The sequence below is a fragment of the Rhyacophila brunnea genome, unplaced genomic scaffold (genome assembly GCF_057557595.1).
Source record: "Rhyacophila brunnea isolate RB1 unplaced genomic scaffold, BYU_Rbru_1.0 scaffold_21, whole genome shotgun sequence".
NCBI classification, from domain to species: domain Eukaryota; kingdom Metazoa; phylum Arthropoda; class Insecta; order Trichoptera; family Rhyacophilidae; genus Rhyacophila; species Rhyacophila brunnea.
This window is the reverse complement of record NW_028232871.1, coordinates 10,860,300-10,882,679: the sequence shown is the minus strand read 5'-3', so window position 1 is coordinate 10,882,679 and position 22,380 is coordinate 10,860,300. Positions and strand designations below refer to the sequence as shown.

Here is a 22,380-nt window from a genome sequence, read left to right as displayed (position 1 = left end):
TTGGAAACCACCGGCCGCCACTGGTGACAACTACTACTTTTACGGATTTATCACAAAAAAACAAGTTGAATGGTACCCAAAATAAGAAGGAAATTAGATGTAGCCAGCACCTAAATGGACTTGCCAAATAATGAAGATAGTTTGTTGGATGATAGCCAAATACAGTTTTTTACAATGATGGAAACATTAAATTTGTCGACTTTAGTGACGATGACATTGCTGATGAAGATTACATTCCAAGCCCATCTGATTCTTTGGATTCTTTAATGACAATTAAGACAATAATTCTGGAAATGCTATTATTCAACCTGACGAACAGCATGATACTTATGTCTATGATTTATACTGCTGAAGATAATAATTCTAGTGATCCATCTATCCAACCTCAGCATATAGGTAATACTACAATAGATAAATAAATATACCATTGAAAGGTGTCCAAAAGAAAATGCATGTATAAAAAAATATTACTAATAGGGACAAATATGTTTGTTTTTTCTGATTTTTATACATTTGATAAAATATGTTTGTGAAACCATTGTAAATATTGCAAAATTGTATGAAAAAAAATATATGACATAGTCACCTTATACTGTGTTTTCTGTTTTTGTACTTTAATTTGTCACCGAAAATGCACTAAGTCAAGTACTACCTTCATATTTTTTACAAAAATAGCAAACCTGCGGTTATTTTTTAGTGCCACATTACGAAATTTGTAGCCAATAAAACGATCTGCAATTTGAAATGCATAACTACATGAACTTTTATATAAATAAAAAAAGTTGGGAGCATGCAAACTTTCAAACTCGATTATCTCAAAACTAGCATTTTTGACTTAATGCTTATTCGCAGAATACCCACGATGTGTATTGCCAGTAGAATTCCTGTGCCACACCTACATGGCAATTTGCATAATGACGGAATGGATGCATCAATAATGGATGATAATGATGATTCCGAGGAGACGGCTAGAAGGAATCCCATCTTACGTGCAAGAAGACGTATCAGATGCAGATTGATGGAACACTTAATCAACAATAATTAATATTTTTAAATGGGGAATGTTATATCGCACCATGAGTGTAAAACCAAGACGTGTGCAAATGACATGATTTGGACATTGGAAATAGGGAACAAGTGTGGAAAACATCTAAAATGAAATGAAATTTGTTTATGGCACTCTTTGTTGTGGTAAAACAAATGGTCATGATTATTTAAACAAGGTAGAGAGTCATTAGAAGATGTTGACCGTCGTGGAAGGCCAAGTGACATCACTACACATGAAATGGTATTCTCATAGTGTCAGTTCAAAAACCAAATAGAAATGAGTAGACATTATTGTTGAATTTGAGAGTATATAAAAACAGCTAAGGTGGGCTTATCTTGAAATACGGTAAAACCTCTATATCGTCACCGTTCAGGCAAAAGTCACCAACCCTGAAAATGGCAGTTTTGAGTTGAGTATGTCACATGAAGCGTAAAATTATGTTCTTTAAGATGCAAAAGTCACCACGGTACATTAGTTAGTAAAATGTAGCTTAAATCCGAATTATTTGTTTTCCACTAAATGACTTTCGATAAAATCTTAACAAGCAAAAGTCATTATAGGTGAATAAACATTATTGACTCTAAAATAATAAATTCTTCGTTAAAAATATACAAGCAAAAGTCACTATACTATGGATGGTGAGTTTTACTGATTTGTCATTTGAAAACTTCTAACACTTGTCTGCAATACGCAAAAATAACCAAACAGGAATAGTTTACCTTAGCTTGTTATAATAAGATCGCTTTGGTCAGATTATTAACAAGCAAAAGTCACCAAACCATAATTGAACTACCTTGCCTCCTTCAAAATCTTCCAGATGTTTTAATTAGCATCAAAAAGTAAAATTACCTTAAAGAAATTATTAAGACATGAGAAAATAATTTAATGTAGATAAAACCTTAAAAACATTAAAATCTGATTTTTACTGCATTTTCAAACTTTCAAATTGCGATATCTCAAAACGATGTTTTTAGGGTTGGTGACTTTTGCCTGAACGGTGACGATATGTGGCGTCTAATTACAAAAAGCGACAGGTCCACAATTCGATATTTGTGGGAAATAACATTTTTATGTTTCAAGCCTCCATTATTTGTTTTAACGCGAGATTACTTTTTCCGTTGTATTCTATGACAAAATTAGAACCAAATGGCAATTTGTTTCAGCCGATAAACTCTTAAATGTAATAAATATAGGCAAAATAAAATAAGGCACATATTTCCGTGGCACTGTCATGAGTTACCAAATGGGAGACGCCACTTCCAATATTGAACGTTCTCTTATATTATTAAAATATTTAAATATAAGGTTACACTATATTTCGAAATGTCAGAGTTTGTTAAAAAGACTTTTATAATATTTGAAGACTAATCCAACACCAAGGGCTATAATTTCTTATTTCTTAAATGATTTTTCGTTTTATATTTACAATCATGTTTAATTTTCAGAATTATTTTGCTTTTGGAGAGCAAATTCTGGTAAATATTTCAGTCCCATTTAAACTAAATGCCTCATTTTCAGTGTTGGTTAGTCATAACGTGTTCCAGCAAGTGTAATCCAGCATTTATCGAACGCGACACTCACCTCTTTCAAGATTGGAGAAAAAGAACCACATCCAGGAGGCCAAAATAAAACATCTGACTTCTGAAGGACCGAGAAGAAGGCTATAAAAGACCTCCCCGCACAAAGGCCCAAACCATCCAAACATCAACGCGATCACAAATGTAATTTCTAAAATAAAACCATACTTTAACATCATTTTTTAATCGATTTCTAAGGAATAAATAGCAATGACTACAGCCGAGAGAAAAGGGAAAAGTAGGAAATTACGCAACCCGACCATCATCAAGAATCTGTGTCGACCAAAAATACCTCCCACTTCAACTATAATACATTTTAACTATACCGCTCAGTAAACTCTGCAAACCCGGGTATAACACACTGGAATACGGATCTATATATCCAAACCGTACAACCAGTCAATTGGCAACTCTATTCATTATTATGCTTCTTGAAAATGATTTGTGGGAACATATTTCTTCTGAAACCAATAAAATTGTCCTTTAAACATTGCATGGAAGGAAACTACGACTGATACACTTTGTATTTTGCAGTCAGTCACAGGTAAGAATAGATACCATACAAGAATATTGGTCGCTTAGAAAAAGAACTGCATTTTTTGCTGAGGTGGATACGTTTAGACGATAATCATTCAATAGCTGATTTTTGTATCTAGTCGATAACGAGACGTGTGATGTCACCGATCGCTTACATAAAGTCAGGTATATTCTCGACTACGTAAATGTTATATTCGCCTGAACAGGAAATTGCAACAGACGAAAGCCTCATGAAATTTCGTGATGCTTTTGCAGTCATACAGTCTATTCCCACTAAAACGGCTCATTTTGGGTTAAAATATTATAAACTTTGTGAATCTTCTGATGGATATTGCCATCAATTCAAGAATGTATGCGGGATGAAAAATGCCTTCTTCAAAAGCCATCGTCATGGAATTGATGAAGCCTTTTTAAAATAAACAATTGGTATTCTTCTCCAATACTTTTCAAAAGATTACAAGAACACAGCACAAATATTTTTATCCGTAAACCCGTAAACAAATGACTCGTAGTAGATTGAATGTACATAGTAATGTGATAATGAATGTAAATTGGAAGATAGTTATAATAATTATAGATATTATCTATGCATAATTTTGAGTGTCTTTTAAATTTGAATTATTGTTGTTAAATTTACTACAACTACTGTATTACCACAGCGTGCAGAAAACGTTATTACACTAACGGCAGAGAGGGGGCCGTCTGTTTAACTGTAAAAAGCGGTGTTTAACCTTCAGTTATCAACTAGGATTGAGTCGAACAATTCACCTAGTTCACCGCAGTAGCCTTGTTTGCTTGGTTACTGTAAAAGATAAAATATACCATTTGTTCACTTCAACCCACGACTTATAATTTATAAATAAAGGGAAGGAAAGAAGAGAAGAATTCCTCCTTATATATATCATTTTTAGAATATGTAGGTTATTTATAACCATAATGAAATATTGAAGTTATCATCATAAAAAGACTTGTGAATAAGGCCTACAGGGAAACCACAAAAATTAAAAAAAAAAAAAAACGCACTGCGGTACTTCGGGTGAGAAAATGTGTACATTTTTTTTAACCCAGTCAAAAATTAAATGACTCAAAAGTGTGTATCCAGATTAAGAAATGAATCGAATCGGGATGGGCTAATCCCCTATTATCTCGTAATCACTTCAATGTGGGACAGTCATGTCTGGTACTGAACCAGCCGTAATATATGTAGGTATATTAAAACATCGATGACTGTAGTTGTTATTTAGATAAACGAAGCTATCCAGACTTCCAAAAAAGAAAAACTGGGAGGTCTTTCCACCTTATAAACCATTTTTTTTACTCTCCTACAAAATTTTAAGTTTTGTCACATTTGAGGTTTAAACATCTTAACGACATTATTTCATTTATACAAGCACGGAGTCAATGACATTTTCCTAGCTGAATGTATGTGAAGGGGCTTCTGTAGTAGTACCATAGATAAAGATTCATAGATTGGACCTGCCAGTTAATGGTCCCCGTCCACATTCGGGTGTTTTTCCATTTGTTTCATGAATTCATCGCAAAGCACAAGACATACTTCAACCCTTCACACAACAATCTCTTACAGGTCTAAAACTTCAAACGGATCCCACTGGAATCCTCCCGAACTTTCATTTATTCGTAGTTGATGTTACAGCAAAATATTAAACGCATGTATATGCCATACGTCTTAGATAAAACGATAAAGCTTTTCCAATGAAGTAAACAGATATATAATTTTACGATACTGATTAAACATAAAACACTTTCCTTAAACAAATTATAAATAAATTGTTTTAGGTATTAAATTTACCCACCTACAGCCGTATATCTGGGGCCTAGTGCAAGTCAGATTTTGGCCATTTTGAGATAAGTATGAGAAAGTACTTTAAAATGTTCCTTCTTTCAATGCTAGAAATGCCTATGTCAGCCAATGTAAAATAAATGAAATAAGAGCACATTTAAAGTGGATGTAAAAATAATGTGTCGGCATATTTTAGACCAAGAAATGCCTACGTTGACATTGTGAAAAAAAAATCTGATTATCCGCCTTGAGCTTATTAATTTATATTTTTAATTACCAGATTTTCATGATGTGTATTGTAAAAGTTAATAATGTTAATTATTGAGAAATAAACAATCACCTGTAGTGAACAATTGGTATATTTGACATAGGCACTTCTAGCATTAGGCCCCAGAATATTCGAGTCACAATGTACTTCGCCTGTGGAAGCGTTAACAAGATACGATAACAAAAATTGACAAACAAAATCAGTGATTATACAAATAGGTTAGGTACTAAGTTTATGCTGTTCCGAGCGTGCTGCTTCCTCGTCCAGAGTTGAAGTCTACAATATGTTCAATATCGTTTGCTTACGTGCTATGAAGATCAACATCAGGCTGTTAATGTATCCATAGCTACCTCCGAACGGCGCGCTGAGGAGGAAGAAGACTGGCGAGCGACACGGATTCTTGGAGGCAACCGTACGTCCCGCAGCAGTTGGGCAAATATGAGAAGAACCTGAAACAAGTGAAAGAATTGTTTCAGATATATTTTAGAAACAGGTGAACATTAATATCAAATCACTACATCTTTATAATTAAAAATTGCAACTCATATGAGAAGATGTAATCATTAATTTATCCATGTCACGTCAGCAAGAAAAATATGTATATCAAAACGATTTAATTGTCATTTTTTCAATAATAGTCTCCCAACAGCTCAATCCACATTATTTACTTCTTAACGGAATTTGGAGTACCGTACCACAGATAGAGTGTAATTATTAACCCTTAACACTCGAGTGCCGCCATATCGGCGGCATTAGAAGTTTCCCGTATTACTCGAGTGCCGCCGTAGCGGCGGCACCGCCTATAAAGTCATTTTTTGTAATATTTTCAGAAATTTTTATAATGCGATTTCAATCAAGTTAGAATGAATAATAATAGGTTATTACATTTATCTGAGAAAGAAGTCGGCAAAAGAATACTGCGTGCCTAATTTCAACATAGTATTTTTATCGGAATCTTCTCTTTTTTTATTCGTAGGTCGTCGCTTGCAAGCAATGTTTTTTTGTCACATAAATTTTATTTATTGAACGTTCCCAGACTAGAGTGAAGTGTGTTTATATTTTTTATTGGTTCTCGCTTGCGCAGGGGCGTCTCGTATAGTTTACAGTTTTATATTTGAATACTGTTTTTGATGACAATACTTACTAGTATATTATGCCGATTCGGAACCTATATAATGTGAAATACTCTAATGAGTCAAATGAAAATTATTACGTATCGATTTATTATTTTTTGAGAAATCTTTTGATAATGTGTACCGCACTGGGAATGAGTTGTTATGAGCCCGAAACTAATTTAGGAAATTTACGAGACAGCCGCTTATATTACAAGTGTATTTGAAGGCAATTCATTTGTATCATATTTACAGTCATAATGGACGATTTACACTTTATAGCCAGTTCTCTACATACCGCTATTTCATTACGATTCTGTGATAAGCCAGGATTACATATTGGAGATTGCTTTGTGAAATACCACACAATGAAGAATTATAAATAAACTAAAAATAAGTACAGTATATTCATTATAAATTTATTTTACAGAATAAAAAAAAAAAAATTTTTTTTACATTTTTTTCACCAATTAAGGGGGAAGGTGTTCCATGTCAGCTATTTTCTGGTATTTTCGGAGGTTAAGCCTGAATCTTACGTAAGATTTATAGAAAAACTATTTATATAATTATGAAGCTTATTCATCGGCAAATATTTATGTCAAACATTTGATAACTGCATAAAGTATTTTTATGACGTAAAATAATATTCTTTGGAACCTTGAAATGTAATAATTGATAACGAAGCCATATTTTTGTGACATTAATAGACTGTGTTGATAACCGTTTTTTCCACTAAATATTATGTCAAAACGTTTATTATAGATAGCTTTAATGTTATCAAACATAATGTAGTAAAATATATTCAGTATAATTATAATATTTGCAGTTTCTGTTGGCTCTAAATCTAACGGAATCGACTGGATATTTTGTTATTAAAATATGCGATAATTATAGACATTCCAAATAATCTAAAGCTACGTATCAGAAGGGTTATCATTAATCATTGAATAAATGATGAAATATCTTGTTAAATATAAATTTATAATACTAAATAGATACATTTTAAAAACAACCATTTCACGAAATATTTGACCAACTCGATGGGACGTCAGACCGCCTGCAAATTTGGCGTTAGATGTATGGAATCTTTAGCTGGTGCTATTTTCACTTCATATGACCAAAAAAATACGCCAATCCACGAATATTGTATAAAAATATGTTTATAAAAGTGAATGCTACAAATTGAGCACAAAAATATGTGATACAAACATAAATTCGGACAAATTATTCAAAAGGAAAACATATTTTGACATTTGAGGACAAAACAAAAAAAAATCTGAAGAAATTTGTATTTGCGTCAATTCTACATTATGTCATACTAAATCATACATTACAATTTTTAACACTGTTGCAATCTATTTTGCCTAATATTGCAACATAGCAATCAGTTTTCTGTCCCTTTCTATAACTATCTCCCTCTACATTCAAAATAATTATGATTGTAGTAGGTATGTATTTTATAAATTGTGATAGATTTTATTTTATTTCAGTGAAATATATCAGGTCGTCCAGTATTGCCATATCTACTAAAATATTATTGGATTGATATTTTAGTAAATAATTGAAAGAAGTTTTTCACCATTTGTATCTACTATTAGTTTTACTATTTTTATTTAATAAATAATACACATGAGGTTTTACGAATTTCACATTTGTTATTAAACATACTTACATAATTTAGAACACCTCAAACACATCGCGAAGTAAAAATATCTATATTTTTTACTTAGCCAAATTATGAATCTACCTAGGTTAGGTACCTACTGATATTTATATTACAGAAAATTTAACTTTTACTAAATTATGAATTTGCGAGATTATAATAATACAGATGAGTTTAAAGAATACTTTCATCAAATAATAACATAATAATGGATGCCTGTACTTACATAATATTTTCCAATGAAATATTTTTTTCTTTTAAATTAACTTTAATTTCGAAAGTTTAGCCTGGCAATACTATGAACGTCATTTATTTCAGCGGGAATGCGAAATTTTCATCCTCGGTTTTTGACATAGGTACCTAACAATATTATCACAATTATTTATATCGATTGTACTTACAAAAAATGCCACGAACTCACTATCCGATGGCTGGAAGTTCCAAAAAAAGACGTAGGAAAAAAGATGGAAATATTAATACATTAAAAACACAAAGGTTTGAATTTATTATTTTATAATTTGACATAATTATACATAGTTGAAAAAACCACATTTCACAGAAAATTTTGGTTCACAATATTTATTTATCTTGCAAAAGGAAGTTTTGCGTATTACTTATTAATACACACAATTAAGTATAATGATCATTTGTACTTATATTATGTTTGTGCCATGTCTTATTCGAAATTAGTGTGTCTGTGACAAAAATTATAATCTGGTACAATAATTAATAGCAGCTATACATTTTGTTTTCTGTTAACTATCTACTAAACTAATATTTTTGAATGTATTATAGTATTGATATATTGCCGAAGACTATGCCTGAGCATGGAAATCCTCAAAGCATACTACCTGAACCAGAATTTCATCCCACATTTGAACACGAACACGAAGAATTTATTATAGAAAATGAAATTGAAGATTCAAGCCCTAAATTCCGTGTAGAAGGCCGTAGAATTATAGACTTTTCATATTTTTTCCAACAACTTCAATTAATTAGCCACCATGATTCTCCATTTAATTGTAATTTATCACATTTAGAAATTTTTGGGGAAAATCGGGATAACTTTAGTAGTACATTTTTTATCCAATGTAAACTTTGTGGTAAAAAATTAAAATTATATACCACTGAAATGAACAAAAACAAAATGAATCTGTGTGACGCATTTGTATCCAGTATAATCAGTATCGGCAGTGGATTTTCAAATCTGGAAGAAATGTGTTCAGCAATTGACGTACCATCGATTACAGCAAGAACATACAGAAAGAGTCAACAGAAGGTGTACGAGTGGTTTGAAGAAACCAAAAATAAGAGTATGGAAAACGCTGCGAAAGAAGAGCGACAACTTGCAATCGAAAATGGTGACGTCGATTCTTCTGGTATTCCCATGATATCAGTTGTTGCAGACGGCTGTTGGTCGAAACGTTCATACAGATGCAATTATTCCGCAGCATCTGGCGCTGCCACGATCATTGGTCAAAGAACCGGAAAGATTTTGTACATGTCAGTGAAAAATAAATATTGCGATTTGTGCGCCAAAGCTAAAAATAAAAATATCCCTGCTCAACAACATAAATGCTTTTTAAATTACACCGGTCCGTCAGCTGGAATGGAATCTACAGCAATATTAGAAGGCTTTAAAGAATCTATTAATACACATGGATTGATTTATTCAAAATTGATTGCTGATGGAGATTCCAGCACATACAAAAAAATTCTTGATTGTCACCCATATCCGAATGTAACTGTCGAGAAAGTTGAATGTAAAAACCATTTAATTAGAAATTATTGTGGCAAAATAGAGGCATTAACCAAAGACACAAGATATCCCTTGAATGTAAGAAAAATCATTGCGTCAAGAAAAAGACGTCTGCGGAAAGCCGTCATAGGTGCAATCAAGTATAGAAAACTACAAGATAGTACTTTCGAAGAAAAGGTTATCGCTTTGAAAAAAGATTTAATTAATGGACCGCACCATGTTTTTGGAGACCATACTTCTTGTCTACCATATTTTTGTACAAATGAACCAAATACAGAGGACATGCTTGATGTAAATTATGTACCAGCATTAAAAGAATGCAGTCTATTTTCTCAATTAATGATATATAATTCTCGTTTGGTGCTAAATTCAAAAAGTTTAATTTATAATTTTTCTACTAATATTTCAGAATCTTTTAATAACATGATTGCAAAATTTGTAGGCGGCAAGAGAATTAACTACTCTCAAAGACAATCGTACATGGGACGATGTGCAGCGGCGGTAATCGCATTTAATACAAATAAGTTACATTGCACAATTCAAAAACAAGTTTATAAAAATAGCCCAAAAGCCTTCATAAATCGCTTAGAATCAAGAAGGTTGAAAAAAAATAAAAAAAAAATAGGAAAACCTTGGCGAAAACCAATACATTCTGTTCCTTTATCTAATCCAGATTATGGAGAGAGTTGCCAAAAACCTGATATGGACAAAAATCAATATCAATTGTTAAAAGAAACTTTTTTGAAAAAACTCAAACTGACAAACTATGAGAGGAGGGATATAGAAAGACGCACTGTATTACAATCTGAATGTGCAGAATGGCTAGAAAGGCGACGAAACCTTCTTACTGCCTCTGTTTTTGGAAAGGTGTGTAAGCGGCGAGAAAATACAAAATTTGGGCCTTTGGTAAAACGTTTATTATATAGCCAATCATTAGCCAACGTGAAAGCGGTAAAATATGGTAAAGAAAATGAATCAATAGCTTTACAACAGCTTAGTGTACAAGAACGAATTAAGATTGAGAGATGTGGATTGTTTATCGATGATGTGTATGATTTTATCGGTGCAACGCCAGATGGCATCAGCGATGATGATACAATTATTGAAATAAAATGTCCTTTCTCAGCTGCTGGAATAAGTGCAGATGAAGCTATTGTACAGAAAAAAATTAAATTTTGGAAAGTAGATAAAGACAGGAATATGGTAATAGATAAAAATCACGATTGGTACTTCCAGATTCAGGGGCAGCTTCATATTACTAAGAAAGATGTCTGTTTATTTGGAGTTTGGACGGGACATAATTTTCCTGTTAAAATAGAATTAATCAAAAAAGACGAGACATTTTGGATTGAAAAGATTGAAAAAAAGATATATCACTTTTATATGAATTGTCTACTGCCAGAAATAGTAGATCCCAGAACCAGTAGATCTATGAATATTAGAGAACCAGAAAGGCTGACTTTCTAAATTTTTATTTTAAATTTTATTATGCTTAATATATTTTCAACAAGTCTATAGTACATCACTATTTTATAGTTCATCAAGATATATCTAATTTACTAATATAGTTTACTGTTACTAGACACCCACAACGAGTGTAATTTTATGAAATTCAAAATAATATGTATACTTACATCTAAATAATGATACCTAAAGATCTTGCTGGCGATTCCACTGTGCCATATTTTGTATAAGCATTCGTCTCTGCAGCCGTGGAGTTTGGTCCCGTGTAAAAATTACATTTTGTTCTCAAGGTCAAAAACCAAATTGGTTGTGCCAATGGCTTATAACCATTCCTCATAAATGATTATAACTGATATCACCTCATAACTGATCAGTGCCATGCACGAGTTAACTCGCGGGATCTTTTAAACGTCATAACTTCTGAATGAACTGTTTGTGTATATTTTCTTAACAATATTTATCATTTTAGTGTGAAAAAATTCACGTTAAACATGTTGATTTGGTAAATTTTCACAAATATTTATCATTCTATTCTTATTTCATATTTTTTAAGGGATTCATTTTATTCCAAAAATAACTGACCTACAAGTACCCACCTGGTAAAAATTGGATTTGGATTGGATGGAATTTCCTAGTAGATTTTCCAACTAAACAACATGACGCTTTCTATATATTATTTACTGTTAGTTTTGAAATTATTGTATTTGAAATAAATAATGTATCAATAATACACATAGAAATCAATAGATATATAAAATAGATATCACAGTTTAAAAATCAGAAAGATCAATGCATATTACCATTGTTTATGTTACAATATAAAACAACATTTATCATTGAACGTAGGTACCAAGAAAAATAGACTTCATTAAAATGTGTCAATATAGTATATACCCGATATAATTATATAAATTATTATATTGTTAATTACTCTGTGGGGTCCATATATAGTATATACTGCTTCAATAGTAATTTAATTTTGTACTTGATTTACTTATTATATGTACAAATCGTCACCGTTTTAGCAAAACCATCTATGTGTCACTTTTATCAAAAATGACTTTTAAATACCAAGTCATTCCTTATTTTTTTGTCTATAGGCCAGTAAAATGATCTATGTGTTGGGTAAACTCGCTCCGAAGTTATTTCAAAAAATAGAAAACAGCTATGTGTAAGGTTCAAAAACCACGGTTCACAAAAACAACTATGTGTATATTATAGTAACATATAGAATTATAGATGGTATTTTGATATCGAGAGTGTAATGTTTTTTTACAGTTTGGCTACACATAGTTTGTTTCTATGTTATATGCTATGCATTATGGTCTTGCACGACGGTTTGAAAGATGCTTTCTCAAAAAGAGAGACAGGAAATATTCAATAATTTCTGGAAGATGCCTACATGGTCAATAGGGTATAGGCGAGAATTAATTTAAAAGTTGGATAAACAACTACAAACGTCTCGATGACAGTGGCCAATTGAAAGCAACAATGACAGGTAATAAGAATCTGACTGAAGATAAATAATTGGTAGTGCAACCAAAAATCAAAACGGAGAGATTTGTGGAAAAATGTTACATTATGGTTGGATCTAATTCCAAAGTTCCCAGCCATTATTGCAGAGAAAATACCTCCAGGGTATATGTGGAATCGTGTTTCCGATCCAAAATACAAAAGCATGATGAATATAAAAAATGGTCTCTGTAAAATGGTCATAAAGCAGCAGAATATACTCCAGTATATTTACCACCAAAAAATCAGTATCCACCAACCACGTAAAGATCAATGTGCCATCACTGCCATCTGCTGTAGTTATAAAATGAAGAATGTTTCAGAAATGGAATACAATAGCCACATTATTATAAAAAAAAGATGCTAGAAGACCAAAAATGAAATGAAGGAGAGTACCAGAACGTGGACGGTTAGTAATCACAATGGATCTCCAAAGTGTGCTGCTATGTCCAAAACACAGGCACAAATTTATTATAAACAAAAGCTGCAACTACACAATTTCACCATATACATTCTTCATAATGTATCTTCTAATGAATTTGTCTCATCTCATCGAAAGCAGGACAATACAATGAAATAATTCTAATATCGGATGGGTGTGGATATCAAAACCGAAATAAATTATTCGCTACTGCTCTAAGTTATATCTTTAGAGAGAAAAAACATCGAGATTCAACAGCTTTTTCTGGAAAAAGGCTACACCATGATAGAGGCCGATAGTGCACATGCCACCTAAGAAAAGTATTTTAAGCCTCCAATATATTCACCATCTGATTATATAGCACATATGCGGCTAGCAAGACCAACACAACCTTATAAAATTAATGTCATTGATTTTTAATTTTTAAGAATTATGGATAAGATTAAATCTGGATTAAGTTCAATCAGACCAGGAAAACGAACCGGAGATCCTGTTGTATATGATTTTAAAATGTTACAGTATCTACCAGATGGAACAATCTTTTACAAACTCAACTTTATCAGTGCAACCGTTTGACTGCCTTTGTAATATATATAATGAATCATTGCCAATATCGCAGTCGAAATACATACATCTTCAGGAATTAAAAAGTGTAATAGAGAAAGATCACCACTATTTCTACGATAACCTAACATTTAAACCTGCTAATAGAAAGTAAACGAACTTATAAATATAATATCATCTCAGTATTGCATTAATAATTAATAAAATGATATTGCAATTTATCACTAACGCACTATGTATATTTCAACTATTATTTATGTAACAGTTTTTCATGAATTTATTATTATTCACATTTTGATGAATAAATTAAACTATGTGTATTTACAAAACGGTCAAAACAACTTATGTGACATCACAAACTGTATTTTTATTATTTTTGTATTAAAAATAAAAGATTTTTGTAAACAAAATAATAATCTTAGACCATTTTCTGATTATAATAAAGCATTCTTCATAATTTTAATGTTTAAATGTAACATTATTTTTTTATTCAGTTTTATCCTTCTCCTGCACAATTTGAGAAAGTGCACATAGATGGATTTGCTAAAACGGTGACGAAATGTAATATACTTACCTACTTATTAGGATATATCTTGGTGAATTTTAAAATAAGAGGAAATTAAATGGAGGTCATCGTGTCTAACTATATGTCAGCCGTTGTTAAGTCTTATATAAATATTTATACATTATTAAATTGTTTTTCTGTTTTTTATTGATGTAAAGACATGGCATGTATTCAAAGTAATAACAAATTAGCTGTGTACTATTTATTTAACTTATATTAAAACCCCAAGATTGATTTCGTCTTACGACATATTTTATTCTTCTAAGTTTTACTATGACATTGTAATATGAACCATGGATATAGTATAGTACTTAAAAAAATCAAAACTGGTAATATATTATTTCAATATTTAATTGTCAATTTTCATTTGAAGTCAGCATTTAATTACTGGTATAACACATAATTATTAACTGATATCTACAACTTCAGATGGACAAATTAATTGATATATCATATTTTCAGTTTTCATTTCCTTTCAACAATGTATTCATTCTAGCAGCTATTTTAAATATCTTACTAGTTTTTATGTCATGGCACCTTACAAAGGCTCCGAGCAACCGTATACTGAGCTTCGAGAACAGATGTTTACGACGGATACTGGGTGTGCGGTAATTTTAGAAGTAACGGGAGATAAAAGAACGCACCAAATAGCCTCCCATCACGCTGAGAGTGAATACGCAACTTTGTACCTGGCCCGGCCACGTGCTGCGAGTGCCTGAAGAGAATCCCAATCTGGTTTGCCTGTTCTTCAAGCCAACCGGATTCCGGCGTCCTGGATGGCCGCTAAATACTATCTATATAGCATATCTGGCGGAGTTACGGACTGCTAGTATGACCTGGAACGATGCAAAAAAACTAGAGTGACAGAGATTCTTGGAGGCGCCGCATTGTATCCATATGCTGCAACTAAGATGCGGATATAGCCGAAGAGAAGAAGTAATATACAGTATCTAGAAAACTTAAAGCCTTTGAAATGTGTGTGTATAGATACATGCACCTTTCATTGGTGTTGGAAAGACAATTTTTCTAATATCAAAGTGATATTGAGACTGAAAAAGACAAGACTTGGAGAGTAAGCTCTACCAAATGACATACCTAATATGATACAAGTAACTGATATGCACAATTATATTATATTTTATATTACGAATCAAAATAGCAACTTTTATATCATTATCGATAATAAATTTAGTGCAAAAATGTTTTTATAAAATTGTTTTATTTTTTAAACATTAGTCACTTTATATTTACCTTGTGTAATTGTACTATTAAATCTATAAAATGGGTGTATATGCTTGATGGTCGACGTCATAAATCACGCCATGTTCGAATCGTACGCCGAAAGTTGGATTTATTTCATTATTAATTAAAAGATTTATTTCATTCCATCTTATTCATATGAAACCGTCGACAAGCAAAGATCTCGGTAAACATTTTCTCCATCTGCAAAAAACATAACATAGGAACAGTTAATAGTGTGATTTTTAATCTTTTATAGTTGGCGACTGTTTGAAGAGTGGTAATTAAAACGGATTAGTGATAATACAAAGCATCAAAAAAGATTGATTAACTAAAATAAAGTAATCAGGTAGGTAACATGTTTAATAACAACTAGAACGCCTTAGATTATATCAAACAAATATATATGAAATCACAGGTTTTATATAATTCTGGAATGAATGTAACTAACCTCAAAAAAAGGATTGTATTACGTCGGAATTATGAAACATTGAAAGCATGTATAGACTAAGAAAACAATAAATAAACACTTGAATAATATATGCAAAACACACAGAATACTACGATAGTAATAAATAACATAATATTGTACTTACAGATAGTGTTTCTTATTCCTGATATAAAACACAATTGTTTTAGGTACCTTGCAATTTGTAAACATAATATTTGACACTTTTGACAGCAGAGAGATTTTTATATTAGTCTATGGCCAAAAATACGGATTTATTTGGCCGGCTAATAAAAAGATTTTAATAAAGCAAGAACATTTTAAATATGCGACAAATAAATAAAAGTATATATAATATAGTTGTTAAAAAAATCTGTGTACATTATAAAATATATTTAATATTATAAATACATATATTTTTTAAATTTATGTTATAATTTGTAAACGACGAAGCACGTCAGCTAATACGCATAGTAAATGTTTAAACTTCGGTAATCAAATTCGAATGTGACAGAAAGAGAAAGAATAACTTTTTAATCATATTAGCATGCGTAAAAGAGATGTAACATAATATCACTTTCACTTTAAAAATCATACCTAGTATTCAATGTCATAGTTCAACTTTAAATGAAAAAACAGAAACTCTAGGTAAGCATGTGTGCCCTTAAATGTTTTATATTGAAATTATGCTTTGTGCGGGAAAAAGTCTCGAGTGGGTGGTATGTACCTATAAAAAAAAATTCGAGTGGAAAAGGTTAAAAATAGTTCACATGAATCATAGCTAAACGGCTAGGGCACTCACCTGCAAAGTGAAAGATGTGTTTGAATCCAACGTATTATTCAGTCTCAAATAAAAAAACAATAACAATGACAGCGGTGTCCGTGAAGAATTTTTTCAAAACTAGCAACAAGAAATGAATACCTTGGTGTCAAAGTGAGACATAAGCCATTTACAGAATTTTACAGGAGACTCACAAACATGTGTGAAAAGTGTCTGTTTTTCATATAACATACCAACTTTAAACTCAAAAATCTTTATGAAAACTACTGTTTTTGATACTTTTGCTGAATTTTTTGAAAAGAGCATCACTTGCACTACCATAATCAATTACAACATGAATTTAGTGGGAGGTGGCGTTTGTCCTACTTTGATACCAAGGTACTCAAATATTCCAAAGGAGCCATGAAGAGGGTGGTTCAGCAGCTGAAACCTGCGTCCTGAGATGGCAGCTTACACTTTTTTTCGCAAAAGAGCAGCATGCACAACAAAAAAATTGACTTTATACTTTGAAGGGGTGGATTCCCCATAACGAATTAGGCCGCTCATGAATCTCCGTAAGTTTCTCAACTTTGGTAAGAAATTATAAATAGAACAATATTTAGTCGGCTTACACCAGACCACTTACCGAGCAGTTACTTTGAATGTCAGAATAACACTGAGCTGAAACAGCTGTGCAGGCACCACTTAGAGACATGTCCATGCACATACTCGTTCCAACGCACCCATTTCGTTTGATACTGACATAACAAAATTAATAAACGCTCTTCATGCGCTTCAAATGCTCGTTCAGGACTGCAGATGCCTGTCATAATTTTATGAACAAACTGAACTGTACAGTAACCATGCGTATTTTAATGGCAGTGATGATTTTTGGAGAGCGATATAACACATAGACGCCTCCTCCATAGATGCTCGAAACTGCATTTATGGAATTAATTGACTTAATTAACAGGATTTTGTTTGTGTTTTTATAAAACGGACTTTCAGCTATAACGGACAACACTCACCTGCATCAGTCCGTTATATCAAGGTTCTACTGTATTTTTTTTTTTAAATAGACATAACCAAAAAATTACAATTATTCCAGTGTTTAAAATAACATGATGTCAATCGCAACATTAAAATGACTACTAAAAAGTTACCATTTTTCTTCTTTTTACTTCTGATCTTGGCCAGCTCGCACATCTAAGCTCGCCTCGTCTGCGACACAGCCATAAATCAAACCTTGTATGCATAACCGGCCGCGCACATATTACGAGCCTAGCGACAGTTACGAATGTAACCTCTCGAAACGTCAAAACTGTCAAAAAAATGGAGCCCCAAACAAAAATTCCATCAGACGCCAAAACAGCGATTATTATGTATGTATAATTATATATCAATCTCTTGGACGAAGTGAATATTGGTGCACTCGTCTGTCATATTATGTCAGGGGTGGTTTCGTTAATACTGTGTACACTGTTTATCCCAATTGCCGAAAGAGGTTCATGGGGCACATTCTCGGGAACAGAAGGAGATAGTAAAACATTATCCATCAAATTTTCAGCAGGTTCATTGTCCACTGGATTTACAATAAGCAATCCATCTGATTGTATTTCATAAATTCCCGAGATAATATTATTATCCCAGCTTTCGAAGTTGTGGTTTGTGATATTATCTGTATCAGGAATTTCTACTATTTTATCTAATAGAGTCAAGGAGTCAGTGTCGGTGTCTGTTGTATTGTTAGGTGCATTAGTTATTGATACATTCTGTGAGCATTCATGGGCAGATTTAAGTGATAATAATACGAAATCTACATCTACTCCTTGTGCAATCAATGTATTCCTGTATGCTGAAATAACTCTTTGGGTGCAGGTCATATTATCTTCTTCTGATATGGTGGTAAGCTCATTTCTAATCTCACTCCTGTGTGATAAATTTTCCATTGTATTTCGAATACACTTTGTATAGTCTACAGCGTCTAGATTCATTGGGAAAAGACCGCATTTTCTAAACCCATTCTGGATGGCAAGGGTTAAATTGGCCTTTTCTAACACTTCTTTCAACAAAGGGCAAAATGATGTTTTCGTTAACACCTTATTTATGTTATTACCCCTGGTCTGCCATTCCTTGACTGTATTCTTCCAGTCTGTTTTGAGAGGTTTGAATACACTCACATCAGCGGGCTGCATTATGTGTGTGGTGTTTGGCGGAAGAGCATATAAAATTATTCCATTTTGGAAACAAAATTTACTCACTTCCATCGTCATGTGAGAACGATGTCCGTCAATAAATAGTATGACAGGCTTTCTCACATTTTTTGTTTCCAACCATGCGTTCGACTCCATTGGCAATATATTCATAAAATATATCACTCTTCATCCAACCCGACTCTGATCTACCCAAAAACCAATCAGGTGGTATGCTATGCTATCAATGATAGCTTTAGGTGGCCTTACATAAGGGAACACCACCATGGGATTCAGAGTCTCGCCACCCGCCGAAAAAACAAGGAGTACTGTGATTGCCTCTTTTTCATTAGAATGTTTAACTTCGTACAAATTCTTCCATCCCCTGGGAGCAATCACCTTGCCCGTTTTTGGACACATACTAAACCCAGTCTTGTCACCGTTAAAGATTCTTCCCGGATCTTCGAGTACATCCAGTGCACCAAAATCAGTCAAAAATGTTTTTAAATTGTCAAACCACTGTCGTATGTACTCCTCCGTAATAATGGCCCTTGCCTTATTTACACCTTCGGGTACACGCAGCGTAAGCTCAGGATGGCTGCGTAAAAACGACATGTACCATTTTTGGCCCAGTCTTCCATCTTTAAATGGTGTTTTACGGCCATCTGACTTGATGATGGCTGCCACGGTGTTTATCAAGTCGGATTTTTTTCGAGGAAAGCCACACTTAGCAAGGTCTACAATCCACTGCACCATTTCTTTTTCTTCGACCTGGCTAAGAATTGAGTCTGGTCCCATCTTACGAGGTTTTTCTGCTACACGACCATGGATTCGATCTTGAATCGTGCCTCTGGGGACTACAAATTCTCTGCTAGCAGCTCTAGTTGTTTGTCGATTCCTTACAGCGGTTAAAGCGTCGCTTAGGGATTTTTCCGAATACCGGTGGATTGGTCTTTGTGACATTGTTGTTTATTATTCTGTAAAATGAAACAAAAAAAGAATAACAATAAAGGGTTAAACATGTAAATACTTCAATATAATTATTCTATCACTAAGGCTGACTACTGGTTTAACGAAGTCCGGTAGTCAGCCGTCTTACATAAATGAGGGCTGACTACTGGATTAGTGTGAATATCGTCGCTAAATAAATACATTTTTGTGATACAGCATTATTTCCAGATGGAATGCATAGATGTTATATTTGCTTAAAAATTATATACACCAGTGCTCAGCCACCGGGCTGAGTACTGGCCACTTTGGAAATTTCATTGAACCGGTAGTCAGCCCCACAAATATTTGATTAAACAATGAGGTTTCTCCATATTTTCATAGAAAAACTATTATATTATGTATGAAAAAAGCCCTAAACATGTAGCATTCAATGAATAGTAAATCAAACATACCTTTTTAAAATGTTGGCAGCAGCTATTTTTTTGTTAGAGATTCCACAACATCACAGTCAGGTTGAAACTTGTCAAGTGAACATGATTTTTTTTAATTTCCGTATTGGACCACAGAGGTCAGTTTAGCACAGAATTACACTTGCAAGTGGCTGACTACTGGCACACAATTAAACAAAACTGTTTTTTTTAATGTACCCACTGTTATAAGCATTTGAAACTAAAAAGGCTGACTACTGGAGGCGGCTGACTTTAGGAACAGTCACCTTATGCTATATTTTTTGTTCTTGTATTTTTTCCATAGATTACAACGATAAAATAAAAAAAGAATAAAAAAACTCACATGAAGTCTTGTTGTCTGGAGATACATTCAATCACATTTCAGCTTCAGCGAGTGGCGAGGCTCCTCGGAAATGCAGACTTTATACAGGTCCGCCCGTGTTGCCTCAGAAGTTTACATTACAGCTGTCGGTCACGGACATACGTCGCTAACTGGAAATAACGAACATTTTTGTTAGTTAAACACAACATTTCAAGTTACTTTAACAGACTCCAGCCACAGGGATGCACCGCATACCTCCATATGCAAATCAAGTGGAAGGACCCGGTTAGGACAAGGAGTGTATCCTTTGATTTTGCAGTAGGCCCAATTCAGATCAGCGTCCGTGCCGAAACTGTATCGCTCTAAAAGTTGACACGGCGGGCGGGAACCATGAATTTCAATATCCGATTTTGGCAAAATTGATGAATTCAAGAATGAAAACTTAACCTAACCCAACAGATAATCCAGTATATCAGCTATTTTCAAAATTTGTTTGCCCCTGGCTTCCCTTAAACCGACTAGAACCACTAACACAGCCAAGAGGGGCTGTTAAAACATAGCACTTTCTTTACAGCATAGACAGTTAACTTATTGTAACAATTTAAGCGCCTCAATACATAAATATGATAAAACTACCGTTGTTAGCCGCCTTGTAGGTATATAGAATAAACTCACAGAATTCATTAATATGACATGCTGTAACTAAACGTACTGAAACACAAATGTACGAGAGTAGAAAGATGCAACAGGGAGCATGACCATAAATAAAATTATCCAACTGTGTTTAAATATCAGGCGATTTTGCATAGCCTCGTAAAACACATGCTTTATGCAATCAATTACTTTTTTCGGTATTACTACGAAAAAGAAACCAAACACAACCTAGGTACGTATTTTAGAGTTAACAAAAACAATATGGAGGGTAGGTGCCTAGGTACTGCTCGGCTCCCTACCTACTAACTTATGGCGCATTTACACCATGCACGGCAAAGATAGGTCAGATCAGATATGCACTCCAGTCCCCATGTCTATGATAACAAGGAATGTTGTATATTTACCCCCGAAATGATTGGAAGTTCTATGATGCATAATGTCTCCTGGTCGGATACTCCAACAAGCAGTTTGCCAAAACATGTGCTCAATACTTCGTCCGATCTTAACCATTCGCCCCGTATTGTGTACTATTGGAATTGTGTCAATTGTATCATTGTATATTTCAACATTCACTTCACTGATGTCTCATGTGGTGTCTTGCGATACATTGCAAAGATACCAAAGATAAACGGCAAAATGGCGAGGCGAGGAACAGACAAAAAATGCACGCGAAACCTGGGCACTCAAATCAAGATTAAACAGGTAGGACGAGACATAACCACGATGTACATCGTGTACAACAGTATTGCCTATCTTCGTGAAACCAACTTATTAACAATCCATTTTTTCTTCCCCACAATGCCCAACGGCCACGCGTCACAATAAAACGGTGACGGTCCCATCACTTCGGCATTTTGTTTTGATTTGATAACTTCAACTTGTTGTTTCCTGGCCATAGACAATATTTGCCAGCGTTCCCGCCAGAATTTAGCGTCCGTCAACCATAGTCAATAGGCATGGTCGTAGACTATGCGTCAAATACACTCTATGAAGATCTGTCATATTACATAATATGTCAAAAAACCCGTTTCTTATGTTGCCGTCCTGTGTCACAGTGTATAAATACGATGTCAT

The 22,380-nt window shown here is 33.3% G+C and overlaps 2 long non-coding RNA genes across 3 annotated transcripts; both read right to left on the bottom strand.

Annotated features, from left to right (window-relative positions):
* Nucleotides 1-4,478: 4,478 nt before the first annotated feature.
* LOC147070710 (uncharacterized) lies at nt 4,479-22,172 on the bottom strand. Of its 2 annotated transcripts, none has more exons than XR_015070884.1 (3): nt 21,711-22,152; nt 20,674-20,822; nt 4,479-5,680 (listed from the first exon to the last, which is right to left on the bottom strand). It is a non-coding gene; the product is annotated as an uncharacterized LOC147070710 (long non-coding RNA). The 2 variants fall into 2 exon arrangements; XR_015070885.1 differs by lacking the exon at nt 4,479-5,680 and adding an exon at nt 17,812-19,907 and having other exon boundaries at nt 21,711-22,172.
* LOC147070711 (uncharacterized) lies at nt 14,524-16,210 on the bottom strand. Its single transcript, XR_015070880.1, has 3 exons — nt 16,127-16,210; nt 15,543-15,734; nt 14,524-15,127 (listed from the first exon to the last, which is right to left on the bottom strand). It is a non-coding gene; the product is annotated as an uncharacterized LOC147070711 (long non-coding RNA).
* Nucleotides 22,173-22,380: the final 208 nt, after the last annotated feature.